Below are 25,557 nucleotides of genomic sequence, written 5' to 3'. Positions count from 1 at the left end.
AGTGGAAAGTACCGTCTGCCATTCACTTCACAGTGGTTTGCAGAGTGTAGATCTAGGTAGATACGTGTCCGAAATACGTAATCAGAGAGCCAGTGGGATTTAGTTGCATGTTATTGCTCTGTATCATTGCCCCACCGTTAAAGTTTACTTATGTAAAATAAGGTTGTCTCCTGTTATTAGGTCTGCTATAATGGCGCTCTTAACCCAACAGTAATTCTATATTTATTTTCTACAGTTATCTGTATTATCAGTAACAACTTTTGTCATTGCCGAACGAAGGCATTGTAAATACTTGTACAGTTTTTTAAAATTTTTGTCATTTTACTTATGTAAAATTATCTAGAGATCTTTAGGTCTGCCGGCCGGAGTGGCCGAGCGGTTCTAGGCGCTACAGTCTGGAACCGCGCGACCGCTACGGTCGCAGGTTCGAATCCTGCCTCGGGCATGGATGTGTGTGATGTCCTTAGGTTAGTTAGGTTTAATTAGTTCTAAGTTCTAGGCGACTGATGACCTCGCATAGTGCTCAGAGCCATTTGAACCGGTTTTGAACCCCTGTTGTAATCGCGAATGGTTCGCGGGAACGAGTGTTTGATAACCCTCTACGTGAGTTCGAGACTCTCTGGTTATACCTTCAAGAGCTTTTCATGAGATATGCATAGAAGGAAGCAATAGATTGACTGACTTTCCTATGAACGTATGCTCTCCGAGCTCTAACAGTAAGCTGCACTTTGGCGTAGATGGCCTCTCTTGCAGCGTCTGCGAATGGAGTTGGCTGAGCATCTCCATGACGCTTTTGCACTTACTTAATACCAGAATTGGGGAGCACATTGACATCGACTGGAAGGAGGAACAGGATGATAGGACATCTTTTAAGACACCGGGCAATAACTTGCACGGTACTAGAGACAGCTGTAGACATAAAACTTCTAGACAACTACAGATAATAGAATACATAGGACAAATACTCTGAGATGAACAACTTGGCACAGAACAGGAAATAGTAGAGTTCTGAATTAACCGCTCAGAAGACAGGCGAACAAAAAGATAAAAATATTCAGTGGGCAGCAGTTGTCTGCACCGCAGCGGGAGCGAGGCGTTCGCATAGTATTCCGCACCAGCTTCTTCGTGTGGTGTGGAAATTGCGGAGACGGCCAGTTTAAAATTCTGCAGGAATGGCCTCTGGGAGAAATTTTTGCTCTTTGCCATTATCTGTGCCTTGGCGAGAACACGTAGCAGCGTGTGCTGTTTTTTAATTTCGCGGAGCGCCTGTCCGCGGTGGTGGTCCTTTAAGGGCCGGATGCGCGTTCTCGCGGATCTCGCCAGCTGGGAGGCAGCAGGCATCAACTCGAGCCTTGGCGCTTACAGTTTGCTGGGGGTGAGCGGGAAGGGATTTGCCACCTGGCAAACTCACTCAGCTATAAGGCCGATTCACACTGGACGTCAGCGGAACGGGAGGAGAAATCAGAATACAGCACGACTCCACCGGCTGGCCAAATGGAAACCCACAATGAGGCCCCGTTGAAACTGTGTCAGGTGCTGATAACGCTCTCTCACACTCGTATGTCGCATCTCAGTCACCCTCAAATCGAAGTGCCTTCGCTCCAGACAGAAGGTCAACACGGCAACGGAACGTCAGTCCTTTACCGAACGCTGAAAGCGATGTTAAGTCCTTTAAAAGATACAAAATGAGTAAGAAAAGTAACGCACCCAGAAGACACGGTAGCATGTCAGTCTAACTTTGAACACGTGGACCCATGGACGCGTGTGTAAGTCATTAAGAGTTGTAATTCTCTGTGACAGGTAGAACGCTGACAAGAATACATTAGTGATTTACGTATTTAGTGTTCTTACCAGGCCTCGAAGGGTAAGTAACAGCGTCAGATGTTGAATGATCATTATGGAGGAAACTGAGATGCGGCATACGCGTTTGAGACAGCGTCATCAGCACCTGACACAGTTTGAACGGGGCCTCATTGTGAGTTTCAATTTGGCCTGTCGGTGGAGTCGCGCAGTATTCAGATTTCTAGGGAATTCCTTTGTAGCAAGTGTACCCGATTTTTGACTGCATGGGAACTTGACGGCAGAGATCCTGCAGGATCGTTCAAAGGACTATAGCAGTGAACACGATAAATGAGATTTTCCCACATGATCCCGGGACTTGCGAGGATAATGTTCGTGTTTTTGCGGTATTTTGCGAACACTTTTACTAGTTCGCAGGCACATCGTTGATACTATACTATTGGCCATTAAAATTGCTACACCACGAAGATGACGTGCTACAGACGCGAAATTTAACCGACAGGAAGAAGATGCTGTGTATGGAAATTATTAGCTTTTCAGAGCACTCACACAAAGTTGGCGCCGGTGGCCACACCTACAACGTGCGGAGGTGAGGAAAGTTTCCAACCGATTTCTCATACACAAACAGCAGTTGACCGGCGTTGCCTGGTGAAACGTTGTTGTGATGCCTCGTGTAAGGAGGAGAAATGCGTACCATCACGTTTCCTACTTTGATAAAGGTCGGATTGTAGCCTATCGCGATTGCGGTTTATCGTATCGCGACATTGTTGCTCGCGTTGGTAGAGATCCAATGACTGTTAGCAGAATATGGAATCGGTGGGCTCAGGAGGGTAATACGGAACGCCGTGCTCGATCCCAACGGCCTCGTATCACTAGCAGTCGAGATAACAGGCATCTTATCCGCATGGCTCTAACGGATCGTACAGCCACGTCTCGATCCCTGAGTCAACAGATGGGGACGTTTGCAAGACGACAACCATCTGCACGAACAGTTCGACGACGTTTGCAGCAGCTTGGAGACCGTGGCTGCGGTTACCCTTGACGCTGCATCACAGACAGGAGCGCCTGCGATGGCGTTCTCAACGACAACCCTGGGTGCACGAATGGCAAAAGTCATTTTTTCGGATGAATCCAGGTTCTGTTTACATCATCATGATGGTCGCATCCGTGTTTGGCGACATCGCGGTGAATGCACATTGGAAGCGTGTATTCGTCATCGCCATACTGGCGTATCACCCGGCGTGATGGTATGGGGTGCCATTGGTTACACATCTCGGTCACCTCCTGTTCACATTGACGGCACTTTGAACAGTGGACGTTACATTGCAGACGTGTTACAACCCGTGGCTCTACCCTTCATTCGATCCTTGCGAAACCCTACATTTCAGCATGATAATTCACGACCGCATGTTGCAGCTCCTGTACGGGCCTTTGTGGATACAGAAAATGTTCACCTGCAGCCCTGGCCAGCACATTCTCCAGATCTCTCACGAATTGAAAACTTCTGGTCAATGGTGACCAAGCAACTGGCTCGTCACAATACGCCAGTCACTACTCTTGATGAACCGTGGTATCGTGTTGAAGCTGCATGGGCAGCTGTACCTGTACCACCATCCAAGCTCTGTTTGACTCAATGCGCAGGCGTATCAAGGCTGTTATTACGACCAGAGGTGGTAGTTCTGGGTACTGACATCTCAGGACCTATGCACACAAATTATGTGAAAATGTAATCACATGTCAGTTCTAGTATAATATATTTGTCCAATGAATACCCGTTTATCATCTGCATTTCTTCTCGGTATAGCAATTTTAATGGCCAGTAGTGTAATTAAATTTTGTTTTGCTTCTGGTACAAGCTGGGAAATACGGTCGAAGGCTACTTAGCTATAAAGGCTACTAGCGTTTCTCGGCAGTGAAGCACAGACAAATACTTAAGTTACTTTGCGACGGATAATTGCAGCTGGCAAAAAACACTAGGCGACAGATTTAGGGAAATATATTCATCATTGCGTGTACAGCTGGCACGGTAGTTTATTAGCTTGAGGATGGGCTATCGGCAAGGACATATAGTGTGCAGTAGGAAATTCTTAACGGTATCTTAATTTCGCAGTGCCAACGTAAAGATGAACGAAGCTCAGTGACATGGTAAATAGCCGTTATTTTGCGCATGAATTCATTGCGAAATACGCTTCCTGCGGCTAGCTTACGGCGGTGTTACACTTTTTGCTCCAACGTTTAGACACAGTCGCTCCATCAGAGTTTAATCGTCGTAGATTTTCTTTATGGCTCATGTTGAATCGATGGCTTTTTATTGCAGTAAGTAGCAATAGAGCTCCCTCCAAACAAGATTTATTCTGGCTGGATTCTTCAGAGTAGTATTCACTTTTTTCCTTCCTTCGTCAGTTTTTTTCGTTACACACCATTTACGTAATCGTATTTTATCCGCCGGGAAAATACACTGAAGTTTATTGTGCGGCTGTGTCGTTCGAAATTGTTACTCCGTGTATCGAGTGAGACATAATGCTTGAGATATAGCGAAGGGTGCTCTAAATTACAAACACCGAACGCTGGCTCTGCCTTAGGCACGTTAAACTGCCCACACTGATAGAATGCAGTAGTGGGAAAGTGGACGTCTAGCTACACGTTCACTGTCCTTTCTGCTGATAACAGAGCTTCTTTTTTACTGCCTCCAGAGCGCACGGACGCAGAGTAAATCGTATGGTATTTACCATTCAACAACGGTCAACAGTATTCGTTGTTGTAGTTCTCCTTTTGATTCTTGGCAGTATCGACAACCATCTGTGACAATTTATAGCGCCGCCCATCGAGAAATACCGATATACACAGGCTATTCAAGAAGTTTAGGCAACATCTGTTCATTTCAGCCCTGGAAACATTCACTGCCTCTTGTGTAAAAATATGCATCAAATTTGCTGTTCCGCGTACTGACTTTGCTAAATAGGCGTAATTGTGAGCTATTAATTACTTGTTTTATATGAATATCCCGTCTTACTGCTTTTACGAACAGTAAGAAGTTGGCTTACAAAATAGTTGTTTACTTTTCTATTATTTCGCTGCTTAACAATTGAAGATACAGAAGAAATCAGTTTAATCGGTTTTCTAGCGTATTACTCCTAAAAATGCAAGCTGTGTTAAAAACTCGATAAAGGCAACTTGTGAATCAGCCGTTATTTTCAGTATGAAGATATAGAACGAAAATAGAAATATTATTAGTTTACTCGTCTTGAGTGGTAAGGGGCGATCTGTAATAATAACTTCAGAGAAGGTGAACTTCTTAGCAAAGATCGCTTATAAACAGCCTATATTGTCAAACGGAAGTAAATACGTGAGGACGGGTCGGAAGTCGTGCTTGGGTAGCTCACCGTCTAAGGCGCTGCAGTCATGGACTGTGCGGCTGGTCCCGGCGGAGGTTCGAGTCCTCCCTCGGGCGTGTGTGTGTTTGTCCTTAGGATAATTTAGGTTAAGTAGTGTGTAAGCTTAGGGACTTAGCAGTTAAGTCCCATAAGATTCCACACACACTTTTTTGGGTAGCTCAGTTGGTAGAACACTCCCCGCGAAAGGCAAAGGTCCCGAGTTCAGTCTCGGCCAGGCACACAGTTTTAATCTGCCAGGAAGTTTCATATCAGCGAACACTCCTCTGCAGTGTGAAAATTTCAATCGGGGAAACTCTGTTGTCGACTACCGGTTTCTGTAAGCGTGGTTACCATCTTCAGCTCTGTGAATGTATTCATAGTGTCATACAGGGTAGTCTGTACTAGGGGCCTGTTATTCGTGCGCCACCTTATATTATTTCACTGCGATCAGCCACATAACGCTGTAGCTGGCTAAACGAGATTTTTTGCAGAATCACGAGAATTACAAGTGTCTGAGAATTCTGTTATGAATAAAAACTCTGTACTCTAGTGGGGAGGCAAGTGCCCCCTCTTGGCGCCTTCCATCTTCTGTCACCTATGCTACTAATTTTCAGTTTTTCGTAAAAACCATATACGAAGCACACTGAACGATGAACGAGTAGAAATGAACGGTTCCCAAAAAAGAGCGATCACCAGTGAAGTAGTTCCCAAGGATGAACGATTTTGCCCATCTCTAATCAGGACTAGAGAGCGGTTGCTCGAGTGATCCCACTTGATTGGGCTACGTTCTGCAATACGACATTTACGGTAAGTGGGCGTGTGTTATCGTGAAGCAGTAGCATACCCTGTCACACAATTCCACAACGGTGGTTTTCTACAGACATACTGCCCCATATACGAGAGTAATCCCTAAAGTAAGGTCTCTTACTTTTTTATAAGTACATAGACCTGTTTATATCAGCAATGGTTTACATCAGTTTACAGCTTGAACATTTAGCTATTTTTCGACATAATCACCATTTTTGTAGACGCTGTGGCAGTTTTTGTATGCCCATGTCATACCAGCTCGCCGCCATGCTGTTCAGAAAGTTATGAACCTCTTCTTTCACCTCGTCGTCGGTGCTGAATCGCTTTCAGGCCAAATGTTCTTTTAACCTAGGGAACAGGTGGTAGTTACTGGGCGCCAAGTGAGGACTATAGGGTGGGTGGGTAATTATGTTCCACTGAAACTGTTGCAGGAAAGAAACGGTTTGCCGAGCGATGTTGTCATGGACAATGTGTACCCCATTGCTCTTCTCCGGTTCTGAATTCCCCGCTGGAGTTTTTTCACAGTCTCACAGTACCTGCCAGCGTTAATTGTGGTCCCAGTGGGCATAATGTCGACCAACAATACCCCTTTCCGATCCCAAAAAACGGTTGTCATGACTTTACCGGCAGACTGTGTTTGTTTTAATTTCTGCGGCTTTGGTGAAGAAGGATGCCGCCACTGGCGCGATTGTTGCTTGGTTTCAGGTGTAAAGTGCCATGCCCAGGTTTCGTTAACCGTGACAATTGAGTCCAGAAAGTTGTCCTGTTCGGCTGCAAGTCGGTGAAGAAATGCGCGGGAAGCATCAACTCGCTGCCGCATGTGGTCCTCAGTCAGCATGCGTGGCACCCATCTTGCGCACACCTTCCGGTAGTTCAATGTTTCCGTTAAAATTCTGTGAGCGGTTCTTCGGGAAACCTCAGGAACCAACGTGCAGAGATCGTCCAGGGTGATCCGCCGATCTTCACGCATGCTTTGCTCAATCTTCAACACTGTCTCCTCAGAAATTGACGGTCTCCCGCTGCTTTGTTCGTCGTGAATTTCGGTCCGACCAGCTTTACACCATTTACTAACATTTTTGACATCCATGCACGACTTACCGTACACTTCCGTGAATTGGCGATGGATTTCAATCGGTGCAGTGCCCTTTGCGTTCAAAAACCGAACAACTGCGCGGAATTCGTACTTGGCGGTAACATCCGACGGGACTCAACGGCTGCCAAGCCAAGACTGAGCGCCTCAGCAAGTGCGACCAACTGCCACACAGAGTTCCGTACTTATAAAACAATAGGAGACCTTACTTTTGGGATTACCCTCGTAGATTCTTCGTTCTCCGTTAGACGTCTGCCGTTGTTTGTCCCTCGGTAGACAAGAAAAGAGTAAGAGCACGTTGGTCCTGTTTGGCAGCATTTGGTAAAAACATCGCTGTAGTTCACGTTTCCACACTTACGGCACGCTCATCGGAAAGACACGAATGCCACATTGGTAAATGAGCCGACGAAAAACCTACATTCGTGTCATTGGGTTGAATCCAACCATTACTTGCTGGCACCCTTCGTATGACTCAGTGAACATGTTCGGTGATCGAGATTGACGATTTGTGTAAATTGCATTTGTTCTTACATACACTAAGAGCCGATTGTATTGAAGACGGCTTCTGAAACCATCAGGTTTCAGCTACTTGGGAACGAGCACCTAGCGAACTTTGACGGTGAAGTGGGGATAGTGTTTCCCTTAGTCTGCCTCACAGGCTTAGGAGAGCGGTTTACAGTAGCGTTCTCGTGCCGTAATTACCCGTATAGCAAGCTGAGAACGTCTGCGGCTGCTACGGCACGGCCAGGCGCTAGGCTTAAGTGCGCACTCCTACCTCCTTTGCTACCCCGCAATTCACGGAGCTACAGCAGGCGACCTCTTTCCGCCAGCTCAGAGGGCACAGTCTGCTTTAACAGTTGGACGTCGCTTTAGCGGTTAGGTTGCTTTCAATTAAGAGATGGCTGGAGCTGAGCGACTCTGAAGTGTGGAGGGTGACTGGAAGGTTTGGAGGGGGGCGGGGGGAGGAGAAGGGGTTACCACCCCAGCTGTTGATGCTGGGGCGCATTAGTGAAATTGCCGGTGGTTCAGTCAGCACTTCTAATTCCTTCGATGACCCCTGAGCGAAGCGGGACGCTGCGAAGCGTACGAAACGAGCCACGGACACGAAACATCCAATCGATTTCACATTGCTGTCTGTTTTGATTCAGCTGCCACGATGAGCTGCTACTAGTTGTCCTGCCTTTTATACTGAACTAAGGTCTCGATGGATCCAGTTTTCGATCCCCTCATTTACTAATGGCCAGTCTTTACCATAATGCTACTGCCCCTCTCGGTTTAAGGATCATAAAGAGGTAAGGTAGCAACTTACAGCACGATTTACCATGGCGAACCAACTCACTATAAGGTGACCGCCTCGGTAGCTGCGCGGTCAGCGCGAAGAAATGCTAAACCAAGAGGCCCGGGTTCGATTCCCGGGCGAGTCCGGGATTTTTCTCCGCCCGCAGTTTGCGGTTGTGTAGTCCTTACATTCGTATCGTCAAAATTGACATTCCAGTATTGAGATGGCTGAATGGGCAAGGCCCGAAAGCCAATAAAAATGGAAAAATAAAAGAAATATAACTATATAGTTAATAACGTGTTGGAACACCTGTGGAACGCAGTACAGCAACGACTCTGCGTGCCGTGTGTTCGACACGTCCTTGACAGGTCATGAAACTACCATAAATTACTGGGCGGTGAGTTTTGGACACACAGCTGGTGCCCGATAGGTTCCCAGTTCTTTTTTTTCTCTTAGAATTGAGATCTGTTGTATTTGGTAGCCAAGATGCCAACGTTATTTCACTATCGCGCTCCTCAAACCATTGTAGTTATATTCTGGTTCTGGCCTTGTGATACGGACAATTATCCTGCTGAAAAGTGCCATCACCATCGGGGAAGACATGAAGCATGTAGGGACGTAGTTGGTCCGTGACAAAATTCACATAAGAATGAACATGCATTTGTGTAATATGGTTCCGCATCAGCTGTAAAATATTTCAGAACAAATGAAAATATGCGCCTGACTGGGATTCGAACCCGGATTTCCCACTTGTCGCGACTGGTCGCCTTAACCACTTGAGCTACCCGAGCACGGTTCCAGGAGCGGCTCGAATCTCCATTTGTCCTGGCGTCTACTCTCCTATGTGAGATACTGTTTTCTCTCGTCATTGTCTTGCCATGGCACGAAGTACTGCAGCGCAGGGTTCGGGTCCCGGTCCGGCACAAATTTTCATTTGTTCTGAAATATTTTACAGATGATGCGGAACCACAATCACATTTTGCGAGTTCATTATTGACTGAAAGTTTCTGTTGAACGTCGACGCAGTGTCCCAGATACTGCACTGCAGTATTTCGTACCATGGCAACGCAGTGAGAGAAAACGGTGGCTCGCCGTTGGCGGAGTGGCGAGCGTTGCTGCCTCTAGATCGTGGGGTCCCTTCGGTTCCCAGCCGGGTTGGGATTTTCTCTGCCCAAAGACCAGGTGTTTTCATCATCATCATTCGTGTCTGTGGCTAGATTGGATTGGGTAAAAAATTGGACTGTGTAAAAACTGGGACTTTGTACGGGCGCTGATGAACCCGCAGTTGAGCGCCCCACAAACCAATCATCATCATCATCATCATCATCATTATCACCTCCACCGTTTGCGGGAATCACGGTAGTGGTAATCTAGTCCGAGCGCAAGGGAGAGTAGACGGTAGACAGTAAACAGGAAATTTGAGCCGCTTGTGGAAGCGTACTCGGATAGCCGATGTGGTTGAGGCACCTCTCGCAAGTAGCGAGTAATCCGGGTTGGAGTCCCGGTCTGGCACACATTTTCCGTTCGTTATGAAATATTTTACTGCTGGTGCGGAACCATAACCGCAGTTTGCGATGTCATTCTTAATTGAACGTGTTTTTTGATCGTCAAACTGCAGATACTGCACTGCGATATTGACTTAGCCTTCAGCTGTCAAGGTGCATTCGATTACAACCACGGGTCCTACGGAGCCCGACGTTAAAGCCCCCACAGCATAATACTGCTCGCATCAGCTTACGTCGTGGCACGGTGCACGATTGAGGCAGTCGTTCGCCCGGGTCATGACGTATCAGAGCAAGACCACCTTCATGAGCTAAAAGATCCAGCCAGTGGTCTTATACCCACTGCAATCGTAACTAATAATACCGTCGTGTCAACACGAACACGCAGAAGTCGCTGCTGCGGGAGGCCAATGTTCGACAGAGCGGTGTGCTCCACAACACTAAAGCTTACACTAGCCGCTAGATCTGCCACAGATGGCCTCTTATTTAGGTTTATAGAGTGGACAAGCCTCCGACCTACATGTTCTCTGATCAGATGTGGGCGACCATTACCTTGTCGTCTACGCGTGGTTTCACCGCCCTTCAGCATTTTTCCATAGCGTGCGAGACAGCCGACCAGATCGACATTTCCCAGATCCTTGTTCCCAGGCGTCGAGGCCTGGCATTGGCGATGACGTTTCGATGTGTTCGAAAATGACAGCAGCAGAAATTACAGAGTTTGCCGACGAAAGTTTCTCAGTTTTTTTGAATTTACTCAACGGTTTAGTCAATAACGTCCACGTTTCCAGAATGAGATTTTCACTCTGCAGCGGAGTGTGCGCTAGTATGAAACTTCCTGGCAGTTTAAAACTGTGTGCTGGACCGAGAATCGAACTCGGGACCTTTGCCTTTCGCGGGCAAGTGCTCTACCAACTGAGCTACCCAAGCACGACTCACGATCCTTCCTCACAGCTTCAATTCTGTCAGTACCTCGCCTCCTACCTTCCAAACTTCCCAAAAGTTCAGGGTTGCAGAAGAGCTTCTGTGAAGTTTGGAAGGTAGGAGACGAGGTACTGCCAGAATTGAAGCTGTGAGGACAGGTCGTAAGTCGTGCTTCGGTAGCTCAGATGGTAGAGCAACTTGCCCGCGAAAGGCAAAGGTCCCGAGTTCGATTCTCGGTCCGACACACAGTTTTAAACTGCCAGGAAGTTTCAACGTCCACGTTGTTTGTTTATAGAATAGAGCTTCGGACGCGTTCTATGGCCGAACCACAGCCGCAGGCGTATGTCGGAACAGGTAACCGCAGACATTTTCTGGTTCTTATTGACAATACCCGTAGAATGTGCACAATGCAAAGTATGTCACACTCGCTTGATGACACTTTCCGAGTATCGCTGCAGCGTATCCTGCTGGAAATATGGTGCTTCCGAAGTTACGACCCACTTTCTTTTGGTTTTCTGCTGAAACATTTCGTCTATTTTGCTATCAGCGAGCATCGTTTTGGGGAGGGCGCTCTGCAAAACCTTATTAATGTTATCATTTTATGTTTGAATTAGTATAATGTGTTGTTTATGAGAGGCAGAAATTAGTGTTATCGCCTAAATATAGGTCTTCATGAAAAATGGTGCATGGTTTATCCATTCTTTTCAGCATCATCTGTACATCATTTCATCTTTCGTAACATCAAAAAATGAGATAAATAAATAAATGTCGTGTGACGAGGGCCTCCCGTCGGCTAGACCGTTCGCATGGTGCAAATCTTTCGAGTTGACGCCACTTCGGCGAGTTTTCGTCGATGGGGATGAAATGATGATGATTAGAACGACACCACGCCCAGTCCCTGAGCGGAGGAAACCTCCGACCCAGCCGGGAATCGAACCCAGGCCCTTTGGATTGACAGTCTGTCGCGCTGACCACTCAGCTACCGGGACGGACGTTTTGCAACTAGTCTTCTGCTTACTGCCATTGTGTTTTGACAGCACTAGCAAATGAGCATTTGTGTACTCGATGTTATCTTTTGGGTCAGTGTTAAGAAAACAACGACTTGCAGACAACAATCGCGCAACAATAACTGTACTAAAATGCAAAAGTGTGGTAACCTTACTTCAATTTTCGAGTTTTTGTTAGTTTTCCGTACAAAGGTGTTTCTGTTTTGGGTACACGAAATGACACAGAAAGCCAATAGCATTTAATTCAGAAGGCAAAGCTAGTATGGCAGGGAGTGGAAAAATACAAAGGAATATGTTATCAATGGCAAAGACACATTTACGAACCCAGAGATCATATGAGGAAAACATCTGTTTTTTGATAGGGTAAGCAAAAACAAATTACAGAGTACCATGGACAGTAGGGGCTATACATTTCACCTAACTGAAGAATTAAAATGTGTATGAAAATACAAGTATGGTATTAGTTTTGTGACGAAAAAATGACAGCATACTTTCTGCGTAATATATGAGTGACGCGAGTGTACCGTGTCTCACTAAACTTTTCCAATGTTGACGACATTTTACGAGAGTGAAAAAATAAATTTTGCAAAGGTGTGTACGGGGACGAAAGCACTATAACTTTCACTTCCTTATGCATCTGAAACGAGTCTTCAGTTACGTATTCACACCATAAGTAAAGTTTGGAAAAAAAACACGGAAATGTCCTAAAAAATCACCTTTATAATACAAAAGCTACAAGACAGAAGATTCTACTTATCAATGAAATAACTAAACAATTAAACTTTCAGATATCCAGGTTGCTTAATAAGTTACGAGATTGTTTACAGCGTGTAAAGGATGGCTGTTTACAAAGTACCACAGCGGTGTAAGGGAAATCGAAACGAACAATTTGATACAGGACGCTTGCGGTCTATCACGCTGGGGAACAACCGCAAATTGGCGTACAAAAGCCACTTAAAGCCGCGTGCATACCGCACAAACGCGCGGCGCGGAGTAGCCCAGAACTGCACAGAATGGAGTGGAATTTGTGTAGGTGCGTAGCAATGTTCCACTGTGCCCGAGTGCAAGTCGATAACAATGAAAAACTAGAATCGCCGTTCAAACTGAACCGCGCAGGAACGAACCATTTCCTTTGATGTAGCGACACAGAGTGGAACTTGTTCGACGTTGCGCAGAGCTGCACTGTTTGATGACCACACCGGACACACAGTGTGTGGACGTGGCTGAAGCTACAGTGCATGTTCTCTGCGAGAGATTTTTTATATCCTATCGCCCTCTTATGCCACCGACTTTCGTTAAAGTTGTGCAAGTTACCCTTTCCTGTGATAGTAATGCAAGGAATAGACTTTTGAACATGTCAAGTAAAAAGTAATTACATATCCGATTTGATCTAAGCTTATTCCTTACAAGCAAAGTTGCAATCGTAGCAAGAAGGGAAGAGAGGCAAAACGGTTTAATTGATAATTTTACGCTGTGAGGAAAAATTTACGCAAACACCAGTCTCAAAATTTTAAACATGGCTGAAGCAGCAACTGTTGGAAATCTTCACCGTGAATGATAGCATAAACCCTAAAATTCAGTTTACCATAGAAGTGGGAAAAGACCAGGCTATTTCGTTTCTCGATGTGTTAGTCTGAGACAGACCGATGGCAGTCTAAAACATAAAGTGTTTCGGAAGAGCTCAGATACTGATAGATACTTACATAAAACTCCAATCATCACCCACAACAAAAAAGGGGTGTAATCAAAGTTAAGTGGACAGGGCAAAACGGATTTGTACGCCGGAACATCTGGATACGGAACTGAATCATCTGAAACAGGCCTTCGAAAAGAATGGGTACTCAAACAAAGAAATTAATAGAGTTTTAAGACCTAATTACAGCAGGCCAAAGGACAAGGATGGTACACAGCAATGGAAGAACACGGTGTCTTTACCTTTCATCAGTAAGGTTACAGATCGAATCGGCAAAATTTTGCTGAAACATAAAGTGAAACCGGTATTCAAACTTACCAGAGCAATAGGACAAGTATTTCGTTCTGTTAAAGATAGAAGGCCACCATTATCATCTAGCGGTGTATATAAAATTCCGTGTACTTGTGGCTAGGTCTGTATTGGTACTACGAAAAGAAGTATGAATACGAGGGTGAAGGAGCATAAAAGTCTTTGCCGACTGGGAAAAATAGATAAACCGGCCGTTGCGGAACATGCACTTCAGTCCGGTGACCACGTAGTTAAGTTATCTGAAACTACAGTTTTAAGTGCTACCACGAACTATTATCCACGACTGTATAGGGAGGCTATTGAAATTTATAAACATGAAGATAATTTTAATAGAAAAGAAGAGGCCATGAAATTAAGCGAGATATGGACAGTGGCGTTACAGAATCGATAAGTGATTTTTATCTATGAGGGACTATTATCGATAGTTACATTTTATCTTTGACTAGTTTTCTCTCTGCTACTATGTGCAAGCTAGACCACGCCCACTTTCCTCGGAATTTAGGCCGCTCTCCGACGCCCGACTCGTCAATCGGCGGGACTCAACAGGACCAGCCATATCTGAGGATGTCCAACGTAGTATTGGACGAAACGTTAGGAATAGAAGAATTCCATGGACCACGGCCATATAACCCGGAAGAATTATCAACAGCAATCGTGCCAAAGGCGTCGTCAATAGTTAAAATTAAAATATCACCTCCATAATTACGCTGTACAGATGGAGGTGATGTAGGCAGAGAGAGGGGTGAGAGGAAATGGTCAGAAGGAGAGGGGGAAATGGCCAGAGAAAGGAGGGAGGAGACGGAGAAGCAGGGGGCAGGTGTAAGGTTTAGGGGGTACTGGGCAGGTGGATAAGGAAAAGGTGGAGGAGAGATAGGCAGAGACAGGGGGAGGGGGATATAGTCGGAGAGAGTGGGCAGAGGAGATGGACAAATGTGAGAGGAGGAGATCTATGCAGTATGTGTGTCGAAGGCATACACAGTGACGCTGTGGGGAAAAGGCATGCACTACAGACTAACTTGCAGAATGCAGATGTAGATGCACTATTATGCCGTAATGAATAATTCGCTTGTCGCTGCAAACGATGCTTGTTCTGTCCTCTGTTAATACTCACTCATAATTGTCGTAGCGTCATGCTCTACTTGAGCAGGAATGTCATTCTACGGGTATAGGGCTAGGGTGACCAGATGCAACTGTTTAAAAAGGAGGACAAACAGCTTCAAAAAGGAGGACAAAGGAAGAAAAAAGTGGACACATCAAACGAGTGAACTGCAGATGAGGATACCACTCGTCAGCTTTGGACAAGTCACGTGACTGCTGGGAATTACCGGCAAAACTAGTAGTTAATTGTTACTGATGGTCAGGTGGTGGCTAACTGAGCAATATAAAAAAATTAAATCATTGATTGTGGTGACAGTGTGGCGTCAATTGTTTTGTTATGTCAACAACACGGAATTGTTTACAAAGCGAAAAACGTAAGACCATTCACCTCCGTTCATTCGACGCACCGCTACCAACATCTAAAATTCAAGCAGCAGCTGGCATGTAAACTGCACTTTAACCTTCCGAATATGAATGACTATGAAACAATGAAATACAACCATGACAGTTAATCTGTTGAGTTACTTCTTACCTTTATTGGCTACCGAGCTCCACATATCTTACATTCCGCTTCAAATTCATTTCTCCCTTTCTTGAAAGCTGGATATTTGCAGGAAAGGACATTAGAAAATGTACACTTTCGTTTAGGCATAGCCAAATATTTCACGTAACTCACTCGGTTAAAAATTACACTCACAAATCACACATGCACTACAGGAAGCCAAGCCAATACAAAGTGAAGATACGAAACAAAAATTTTAAATAATAGATATTTGCATTCGCTTATAGGTCGATCAACAATAACATCGACGATACTGGTGCCACCTACTAACACCGCCTTCGTGCGTGTTTATCACGAAAGCTGTGCCAATGGTTAAAGTATTTAAGAAAAGAGCAATAGAACGGGACGAATTGTCAGTTTAACTGTATTACGCTGAAATTTCCGAAAAAGCCGGACACTGTAAAAATCCGCCCGGACACCGGACAAAGAGCTAAAAAGGAGGACATGTCCGGATCAATCCGGACGTCTGGTCACCCTATGTAGGGCGCACATTTCCCAGAGGGTGATCGTTGAATGTCATTCGAACTCGCTCAGATGTGTGCACCCTTTGACGTCCACGGTACATGCTGACATTCGCTTTCGTGTTTTCACTGGGTTTGGTTAAGTATCATTGACTGGCTTTGGCATCAAAAAATGGTTCAAATGGCTCTGAGCACTATGGGACTTAACTTCTTTGGTCATGAGTCCCCTAGAACTTAGAACTAGTTAAATCTAACTAACCTAAGGACATCACAAACATCCATGCCCGAGGCAGGATTCGAACCTGCGACCGTAGCAGTCCCGCGGTTCCGGACTGCAGCGGCTTTGGCATCGCACTGATGACTGCAGTTATACGTGACAGCGCGTTGCAGGCCTAATGTACGCACATTCTGTATGTCAGTCAAAAACGCTGGCATACTGCCTCTTAGTTGGATCCATCCGAGTCATTCTTTCCAGATGTTGCAATTTTCATTGACTTTAGTCTCGAGATACGGCCAAAAGTCGTCAACTGACGGTTGCAAAGTAGCACGTAGCCACAGTGTGTCACAATTTCCTGTGGATACTTCATTTCTTCTCGATAAAAATAATTTTGTATTTTTTATATGTAATGCTGTTTTTATGGCGACATTAGCTTGATTTAAAGATTCATCGTCAGATCGATGTTTTATAGTGATATGAAAGCAACTCAAATCACTTGATACGGGCAAGTCTTCAGGTCCAGATAGTATACCGACTAGGTTCCTTTCAGATTGCGCTGATACAATAGCTCCCTACTTAGCAATCATATACAACCGCTCGCTCACCGATAGATCTGTACCTACAGATTGGAAAATTGCGCAGGTCGCACCAGTGTTTAAGAAGGGTAGTAGGAGTAATCCATCATACTACAGACCTATGTCATTGACGTCGGTTTGCAGTAGGATTTTGGAGCATATACTGTATTCAAACATTATGAATCACCTCGAAGGGAACGATCTATTGATACGTAATCAGCATGGTTTCAGAAAACATCGTTCTTGTGCAACGCAGCTAGCTCTTTATTCGCACGAAGTAATGGCCGCTATCGACAGGGGATCTCAAGTTGATTCCGTATTTCTAGATTTCCGGAAAGCTTTTGACACCGTTCCTCACAAGCGACTTCTAATCAAGCTGTGGGCCTCAGTTGTGCGACTGGATTCGTGATTTCCTGTCAGGAAGGTCGCAGTTCGTAGTAATAGACGGCAAATCATCGAGTAAAACTGGAGTGATATCAGGTGTTCCCCAGGGAAGCGTCCTGGGACCTCTGCTGTTCCTGATCTATATAAATGACCTGGGTGACAATTTGAGCAGTTCTCTTAGGTTGTTCGCAGATGATGCTGTAATTTACCGTCTAGTAAGGTCATCCGAAGACCAGTATCAGTTGCAAAGCGATTTAGAAAAGATTGCTGTATGGTGTGGCAGGTGGCAGTTGACGCTAAATAACGAAAAGTGTGAGGTGATCCACATGAGTTCCAAAAGAAATCCGTTGGAATTCGATTACTCGATAAATTGTACAATTCTCAAGGCTGTCAATTCAGCTAAGTACCTGGGTGTTAAAATTACGAACAACTTCAGTTGGAAAGACCACGTACGGGGAAGGCGAGCCAAAGGTTGCGTTTCATTGGCAGGACACTTAGAAGATGCAACAAGTCCACTAAAGAGACAGCTTACACTACACTCGTTCGTCCTCTGTTAGAATATTGCTGTGCGGTGTGGGATCCTTACCAGGTGGGATTGACGGAGGACATCGAAAGGGTGCAAAAAAGGGCAGCTCGTTTTGTATTGTCACGTAATAGGGGAGTTGGGATAGAAGTCTTTAAAGCAAAGACGTTTTTCGTCGCGGCGAGATCTATTTACGAAATTTTAGTTACCAACTTTCTCTTCCGAATGCGAAAATATTTTGTTGAGCCCAACCTACATATGTAGGAATGATCATCAAAATAAAATAAGAGAAAATCAGAGCTCGAACAGAAAGGTTTAGATGTTCGTTTTTCCCGCGCGCTGTTCGGGAGTGGAATGGTAGGGAGATAGTATGATTGTGGTTCGGTGAACCCTCTGCCAAGCACTTAAATGTGAATTGCAGTGTAATCATGTAGATGTAGATGTAGAATTGTGCGTAGTAGTATAATGTAAACTTTGCTTTAATGTTTTATTAGAGTGGGGACTATTTTGTTACGTAGTTTCTTAATTTCAAATTTGATGCTATTTTTAAATGTCTTCTACACTGTGACTTTAAGAGGTAAAAAAAGTAAACATAATTAAACTTTGTGCTTAGGGGCCACTTATCACTGCTAACTGCAATTAACGTCTATTTAAAGCTCAACATTGACCCTTTCTTTTAGTATTCGACATACCTACTTGGGCAACCAGTGTCAGGACCGCGTGCCATTAGTAAGAGGCTACCTACAAATTTAAAGACTCACTATACACCACGCGTGCTGTCATAAAGGAAAATATTTTGTAAATTACTCTTGCACTGCTGCTTTAACTAGAAATCGACATTTTTAATATTAGGATAGCTTGAGGATGGTAATGTGTACTGAATCCAGTAGCCAGCAGGCAAAATAATTTGCAACTGTAGACTAAAACATTTCATTTTTCAGACTTCCATCACAAATTTCTACAGCGTGGAATGACTAGTGGAAACCGATCCGTGGGAACGTGAGATGACGTTCTGTAGAAATGGAACAACGCGCGAAGCAACAATGACAATACGAGTTGTCTTTGAAGATAGGTTAATAAAAGGCAACTTATATTTATAGCATTTGTAGATTTGGAGAAAGCTTTTGACATTGTTGACTAGAATATTCTCTGAAATTTTGAGGGTAGTAGGTATAAAATGTAGGGGGACATCGAGACCAGACTGCAGTTCAGAGTGGAAAGACATGAAAGGTAAGCAGTGGTTGAAGAGGGACTGAGTCTTCGAGTTCGTGCTTTCAGTTTTCTGAAGGTGTCCCAGTACATTCCAGAGTTTACGGTAAAGCGTTACTGTGTCTGTGTATCCGACGATTTTATCTCGTGAGTTCATCGACCTGATTCCGATGAGTCTCCACGATTGCCGTACGCGGTCGTCCACACAGGGCTCCAAGACACACTTTAAGGTTGGCAACATCTTTTCCTTCAATACGAGTACGAACATCTCAGCGTCGCCCATTACTAATGTCGGTAGAATCACCACCGTACACAGCTTTCTTTCTTCCGTGGATTGCAACTGGAGGCGCGTTTTCTGCGTTTGAAAACTCGATTACAGCACGCTGTTTCTCGCGTACCGACATAGTAGCGTTACACGCCACCCTGTTACGCGCTGCATTTCGGATCCCTCTACCGGCAGAGGGAAGCAAATGGTTCAAATGGCTCTGAGGACTATGGGACTTAACATCTGAGCTCATCAGTCCCCTAGAACTTAGAACTACTTAAACATAACTAACCTAAGGACATCACACACATCCATGGCCGAGGCAGGATTCGAACCTGCGACCGTAGCGGTCGCGCGGTTCCGGACTGAAGCGCCTACAACCGCTCGGCCACCGCGGCTGGCAGAGGGAAGCAGATTGCTGCCAGCGAAGGGGCAAAGTCTACCGAGTAATATGCACAACAAGTAATGGCTCAACAGCTAGTGAGAACAGAATAACTTTTCAACACGCCCTCCTAAGTAGAGGTGAGAAGGCTTGCACAGGATACATTCGCATGGAGAGGTGTGTCAAACCAGTCTTCTAATTAAAGATTATAACAACAAAAAATATACACTACTGGCCATTAAAATTGCTACACCAAGAAGAAATGCAGATGATAAACGGGTATTCATTGGACAAATATATTATACTAGAACTGACATGTGATTACATATTCACGCAGTTTGGGCGCATAGATCCTAAGAGATGAGTACCCAGAACATTAAATGGCTCTGAGCACTATGCGACTTAACTCCTGAGGTCATCAGTCGCCTAGAACTTAGAACTAATTAAACCTAACTAACCTAAGGATATCACACACATCAATGCCCGAGGCAGGATTCGAACCTGCAACCGTAGCGGTCACGCGGTTCCAGACTGAAGCGCCTAGAACCGCACGGCCACATCGGCCGGCGTACCCAGAACAACCACCTCTGGCCGTAATAGCGGCTTTGATAGACCTGGGCATTGAGTCAAACAGTGCTTGGATGCCGTGTACAGGTACAGCTGCCCATGCAGCTTCAACACGATACCACAGTTCACCAAGAGTAGTGACTGGCGTATTGTGACAAGCCAGTTGCTCGGCCACCATTGACCAGACGTTTTCAATTGGTGAGACACCTGGAGAGTGTGCTGGCCATGGCAGCAATCGAACATTTTCTGTATCCAGAAAGGCCCGTACAGGACCTACAACATGCGGTCATGCATTATCCTGCTGAAATGCAGGGTTTCGCAGGGATCGAATGAAGGGTAGAGGCACGGGTCGTAACACATCTGAAATGTAACGTCCACTGTTCAAAGTGCCGTCAATGCTAACAAGAGGTGACCGAGACGTGTAACCAATGACACCCCATACCATCACGACGGGTGATACACCAGTATGGCGATGACGAATACACGCTTCCAATGTGAGTTCAACGCGATGTCGCCAAACACGGATGCGACCATGATGATGCTGTAAACAGAACCTGGATTCATATGAAGAAATAACGTTTTGCAATTTGTGCACCCAGGTTCGCCGTTGAGTACACCATCGCAGGCTCCCCTGTCTGTGATGCAGCGTCATGGGTAACCGCAGCCATGGTCTCCGAGCTGATAGTCCATGCTGCTGCAAACGTCGTCGAACCGTTGGTGCAGATGGTTGTTGTCTTGGAAACGTCCCCATCTGTTGACTCAGGGATCGAGACGTGGCTGCACGATCCGTTACAGCCATGCGGATAAGATGCCTGTCATCTCGACTGCTAGTGATACGAGGCCGTTGGGATCTAGCACGGCATTCCGTATTACCATCCTGAACCCACCGATTCCATATTCTGCTAACAGTCATTGTGTCTCGACCAACGCCAGCAGCAATGTTGTGATACGATAAACCGCAATGGCGATAGGCTACAATCGGATGTTTATCGAAGTCGTAAACGTGATGGTACGCATTTCTCCTTCTTACACGAGACACCACAACAACGTTTCACCAGGCAACGCCGGTCAACTGCTGTTTGTGTATGAGAAATCGGTTGGAAACTTTCCTCATGTCAGCACGTTGTAGGTGTCGCCCCCGGCGCCAACCTTGTGTGAATGCTCTGAAAAGCTAATCATTTGCATATCACAGCATCTTCTTCCTGTCGGTTAAATTTCGCGTCTGTAGCACGTCATCTTCGTGGTGTAGCAATTTTAATGGCCAGTACTGTACATATTAATACTTTGATAGAGATTTCTGCGGTTGAGTAGTTTTGCAACGCATTTGCAATTGCTGCTCATTCTTCAATCTGTGGTCACTCAGCTTCTATCGTATGAAGGAAAAAAATTGCGTGTGGGCTGAAATGCATGATGAATTTCCGTATACACACAAAGACTAAAATTTGATTCTAATGTGTTTTTTGGCGAGAATTTGATTTGGAGAAATATACATTAGTAATTCGGAAGTATTTCAACGCTTTCCGCGTTAGTGTTTGAGCATTAATTCAGAATGCAAAATTTTCGGGTGCCCTGCTGTATTAAAGACCCTTCCAAAGCAGATTACGGAAACAATGTATCATACCAGAAGCAGGCGTTCAACTGCGCTGTTTTGTGTATTGTATGGATAAATAGTAATCAGTGAGTAGTTACGTATATATTTTAACTATTTTTGGTCGTAACGTTGTCGAAATGTTCATTAACTAACGATGTATGCGTAAATCCGATACATGTAAAGTGAGATAACTATGGAGTGAGGTAACTACGAAATTATAATATTGAGCGCTAGCCGAAAAATTTTCCGGTAGTGCAGATTTATGGGTGAAATTAAAAGCGAAATAATTCCGGACGAAGAACGAAACTTTGTTAACAGCTGGATGAAACCTCTAATCATTCCGTTTATTCATGCATGATGCCCGGATAATTCCCTCTGCTCTTTGTAGCTGTCGAAATGGCAGCGATTCCGGTCCACGCGCGCACCTGTGATATACTCTGCGTCCCGTGCATCTCTCACCATCTTACATTATTTATTTAAAAACTTTTAATATATTTTATTGTAAGGCTAGGTACATCTCTCGCGGCAGCTGACGTCTGCCAGAATTTCGGATGTTTCACACTTCACTATCTTTGTGTTCGTTCATGAGCATACACTTTTGCGAATGCATTATCTTTTACCTTTTCCACACATCTAACTTGAAAAAAAGTGTTATTTATTCCACTGCAGCGCTTACAATAAATGTTAAAATATGTTCAGAATTAGCTTTCTAGAACACTTCGTGTTCACGCCATTCGACTTGTATAACTACAGTCTTTTTAGTGTACAAGTTGTGTGTCACATTTCGGTCTCCGCTGCCGTCAATATTTCAGTGTTCGTCAAAACAGACAAAAAAATTTTAATATAGAAATTACTACAGAAAATTATTGCCCATTCGACACGCAGTTAGTACTTTCAGAGTAATAAGTTTTCATAATTTTATTTTTCAGATTCGTAGCGGACAACTGCTTTCGGATGGTAGTTGTCTCCTCTTGCGAATGACGCAATATCTCGCAATGTTATTTTAGTCGTCTTTATATCTGATACGTCGCAGGTTCAAATGGCTCTGAGCACAATGGCACTTAACATCTGAGGTCATCAGTCCGCTAGACCTAACTAACCTAAGGACATCACACACATCCATGCCCGAGGCAGGATTCGAACCTGCGACCGTAGCGGTCACGCGGTTCCCGACTGAAGAGCCTAGAACCGCTCGGCCACTGCGGCAGGCTTACGTCGCAGCAACTGAATGTTTCGCTGATATGTAAACAAGCCACTTAATTCTCATCCAAATTGAATCCCAGGAAACGAAACAAACTCTAAATAAACTCAGAGTTTTTATTATGGCTGTGTGTGCCTTGATAAGCGTATTCGAAAGAGATTCCGGACACGCAGTCAGTAGTTTCAAACTGACGTACAATGGTATCTACCAGCGTAACATGCCGCCTTTTTGTAAACCTTATTTAGGTGTGAATTGTCCGGCGAGCACATTCTACGATGCAAACTCTTGAAATTATGCATGGGTGGTAAATTCACTTCAACATTTCATATTAACTGCTGTACTAGTTACGCGATAGCAATTTCGTTATGAAGATTCGATGTGAAACTTTCTTTTTATCTTTGTCCAGTTTTTTGATAGATTTATCTTCCTAGGAATCGATAGAGAAGCATTAAAGAGGTAAAAATGGTACAGAATGAAAAAATTTGGACCTTAATTTTTTATTCAAAAACTGCGGTTCCAGCATAAAATCACGTAGTCTTACTTCGTATAGCTAAAGTATTTTGTTTTATAAACTTGTAGAGGATGACTGCTTTCGGGGTGGCAACTCTCACGTGAACGGCACAATACGGCACGATGTTAATTCAGTCAGTTCTCAAATGGTTCAAATGGCTCTGAGCACTATGGGACTTAACTTCTGTGGTCATCAGTCCCCTAGAACTTAGAACTACTTAAACCTAACTAACCTAAGGACATCACACGCATCCATGCCCGAGGCAGGATTCGAACCTGCGACCGTAGCAGTCGCGCGGTTCCGGACTGAGCGCCTTAACCGCGAGACCACCGCGGCCGGCAGTCAGTTCTGTACTTATACCGCGGGCTACAGAAATTATTCGGCAACTTACGTTTAGTCCTACATACTTGTTTCCCGATATTCTTCCCATGTCAGAAGTCCCATATACCACATTGTACATAGCGTAGGTTCCCGAGAATGTAACCATCTAATTGCTGAAAAACAATCTCTGCACATAATGGTATGTGACGAAATACAAACTGATAATACAGGGGTTTAGCATCATTTTGCGAGACAAGAGTATTTATTGTTGTTTTACGTCCCACAGTTATGATTATTGCTATTTTGTCAGTGCAGTAATCACTATGGATGACTAAAGAGAAATACTTAAAACATTATACGAGTCAGACAGATAAAGATCTGAGTACCCAAATTTAAGAGATAAAAGCGGGATGTGAGACAAAGAGCAGAGTGACGACGTGGAAAAGTATTCTCTCCGCCTTTCGGCGGAGAATAAGCGACTTCGTTCAAGCACACCACTATAGCTCCGTCACGCGATATTGTGCGGAATGGCTCGACGTAGAAGGCAAGAATCATTGATAAGATCTGCCATTCGACATGCGTTGCTATGCGTAAAATGGTGTGTGTGGAATGCGTTTGAAATAGTGCCGTGTGCTAGGGTCGGGTGACCGCGCGGAGCCCTTCGCAGCGGGCCGTGTCGAGATTTCCGCGTGGTGTGGGTGTGGGTGTGGGTGTGGTGTGGTGCGACCCTACTCGCTGGCCGCTTTGCTCCTGTCTCCGTTCCGCCAGGAATAGACGCGCGTCCCCATCGGGACACTCCGCCCACCCGTCCAGCCGTTGACTCTGTGTGAACGTTACATGGAGCGCCGACACCATCGCCCCGTACGCTGCACGGAGAGTGCTCTGCAGGCGACGACACTAAAGTAACCCAGCATATGGAGACTCGGCGATCTACTACTGTCTTTGGTGCAGTAACGGGGCACCACCGACCAACCTAGACGTTAATCGATTGTTAAAAATATACAGGGTGCTTCAAAAATGACCGGTATATTTGAAACGGCAATAAAAACTAAACGAGCAGCAATAGAAATACACCGTTTGTTGCAATATGCTTGGGACAACAGTACATTTTCAGGCGGACAACCGAGCGAGGTGGCGCAGTGGTTAGACACTGGACTCGCATTCGGGAGGACGACGGTTCAATCCCGCGTCCGGCCATCCTGATTTAGGTTTTCCGTGATTTCCTTAAATCACTCCAGGCAAATGCCGGGATGGTTCCTCTGAAAGGGCACGGCCGACTTCCTTCCCCATCCTTCCCTAATCCGATGAGACCGATGACCACGCTGTCTGGTCTCTTTCCCCAAACAACCAACCAACCAACCAGGTGGACAAACTTTCGAAATTACAGTAGTTACAATTTTCAACAACAGATGGCGCTGCAAGTGATGTGAAAGATATAGAAGACAACGCAGTCTGTGGGTGCGCCATTCTGTACGTCGTCTTTCTGCTGTAAGTGTGTGCTGTTCACAACGTGCAAATGTGCTGTAGACAACATGGTTTATTCCTTAGAACAGAGGATTTTTCTGGTGTTGGAATTCCACCGCCTGGAACACAGTGTTGTTGCAACAAGACGAAGTTTTCAACGGAGGTTTAATGTAACCAAAGGACCGAAAAGCGATACAATAAAGGATGTGTTTGAAAAATTTCAACGGACTGGGAACGTGACGGATGAACGTGCTGGAAAGGTAGGGCGACCGCGTACGGCAACCACAGAGGGCAACGCGCAGCTAGTGCAGCAGGTGATCCAACAGCGGCCTCGGGTTTCCGTTCGCCGTGTTGCAGCTGCGGTCCAAATGACGCCAACGTCCACGTATCGTCTCATGCGCCAGAGTTGACACCTCTATCCATACAAAATTCAAACGCGGCAAC

At 45.2% G+C, this 25,557-nt stretch overlaps 1 protein-coding gene and 1 non-coding gene across 2 annotated transcripts in view; one reads left to right on the top strand and one right to left on the bottom strand.

Moving 5' to 3' along the window:
- LOC126484752 (neural-cadherin-like) overlaps window positions 1-25,557 on the top strand; it is a gene marked incomplete at its 5' end in the record, with an annotated part of 460,071 nt that overhangs the window by 180,290 nt on the left and 254,224 nt on the right. The window lies entirely within an intron of this gene.
- Trnas-cga (transfer RNA serine (anticodon CGA)) lies at window positions 10,706-10,780 on the bottom strand. Its single transcript has one exon. It is a non-coding gene; the product is annotated as a tRNA-Ser (tRNA).

The sequence above is a fragment of the Schistocerca serialis genome, chromosome 6 (genome assembly GCF_023864345.2).
Source record: "Schistocerca serialis cubense isolate TAMUIC-IGC-003099 chromosome 6, iqSchSeri2.2, whole genome shotgun sequence".
NCBI classification, from domain to species: Eukaryota; Metazoa; Arthropoda; class Insecta; order Orthoptera; family Acrididae; genus Schistocerca; species Schistocerca serialis.
The sequence above is the reverse complement of the archived record's forward strand: the minus strand, read 5'-3'. Positions and strand labels throughout refer to the sequence as shown.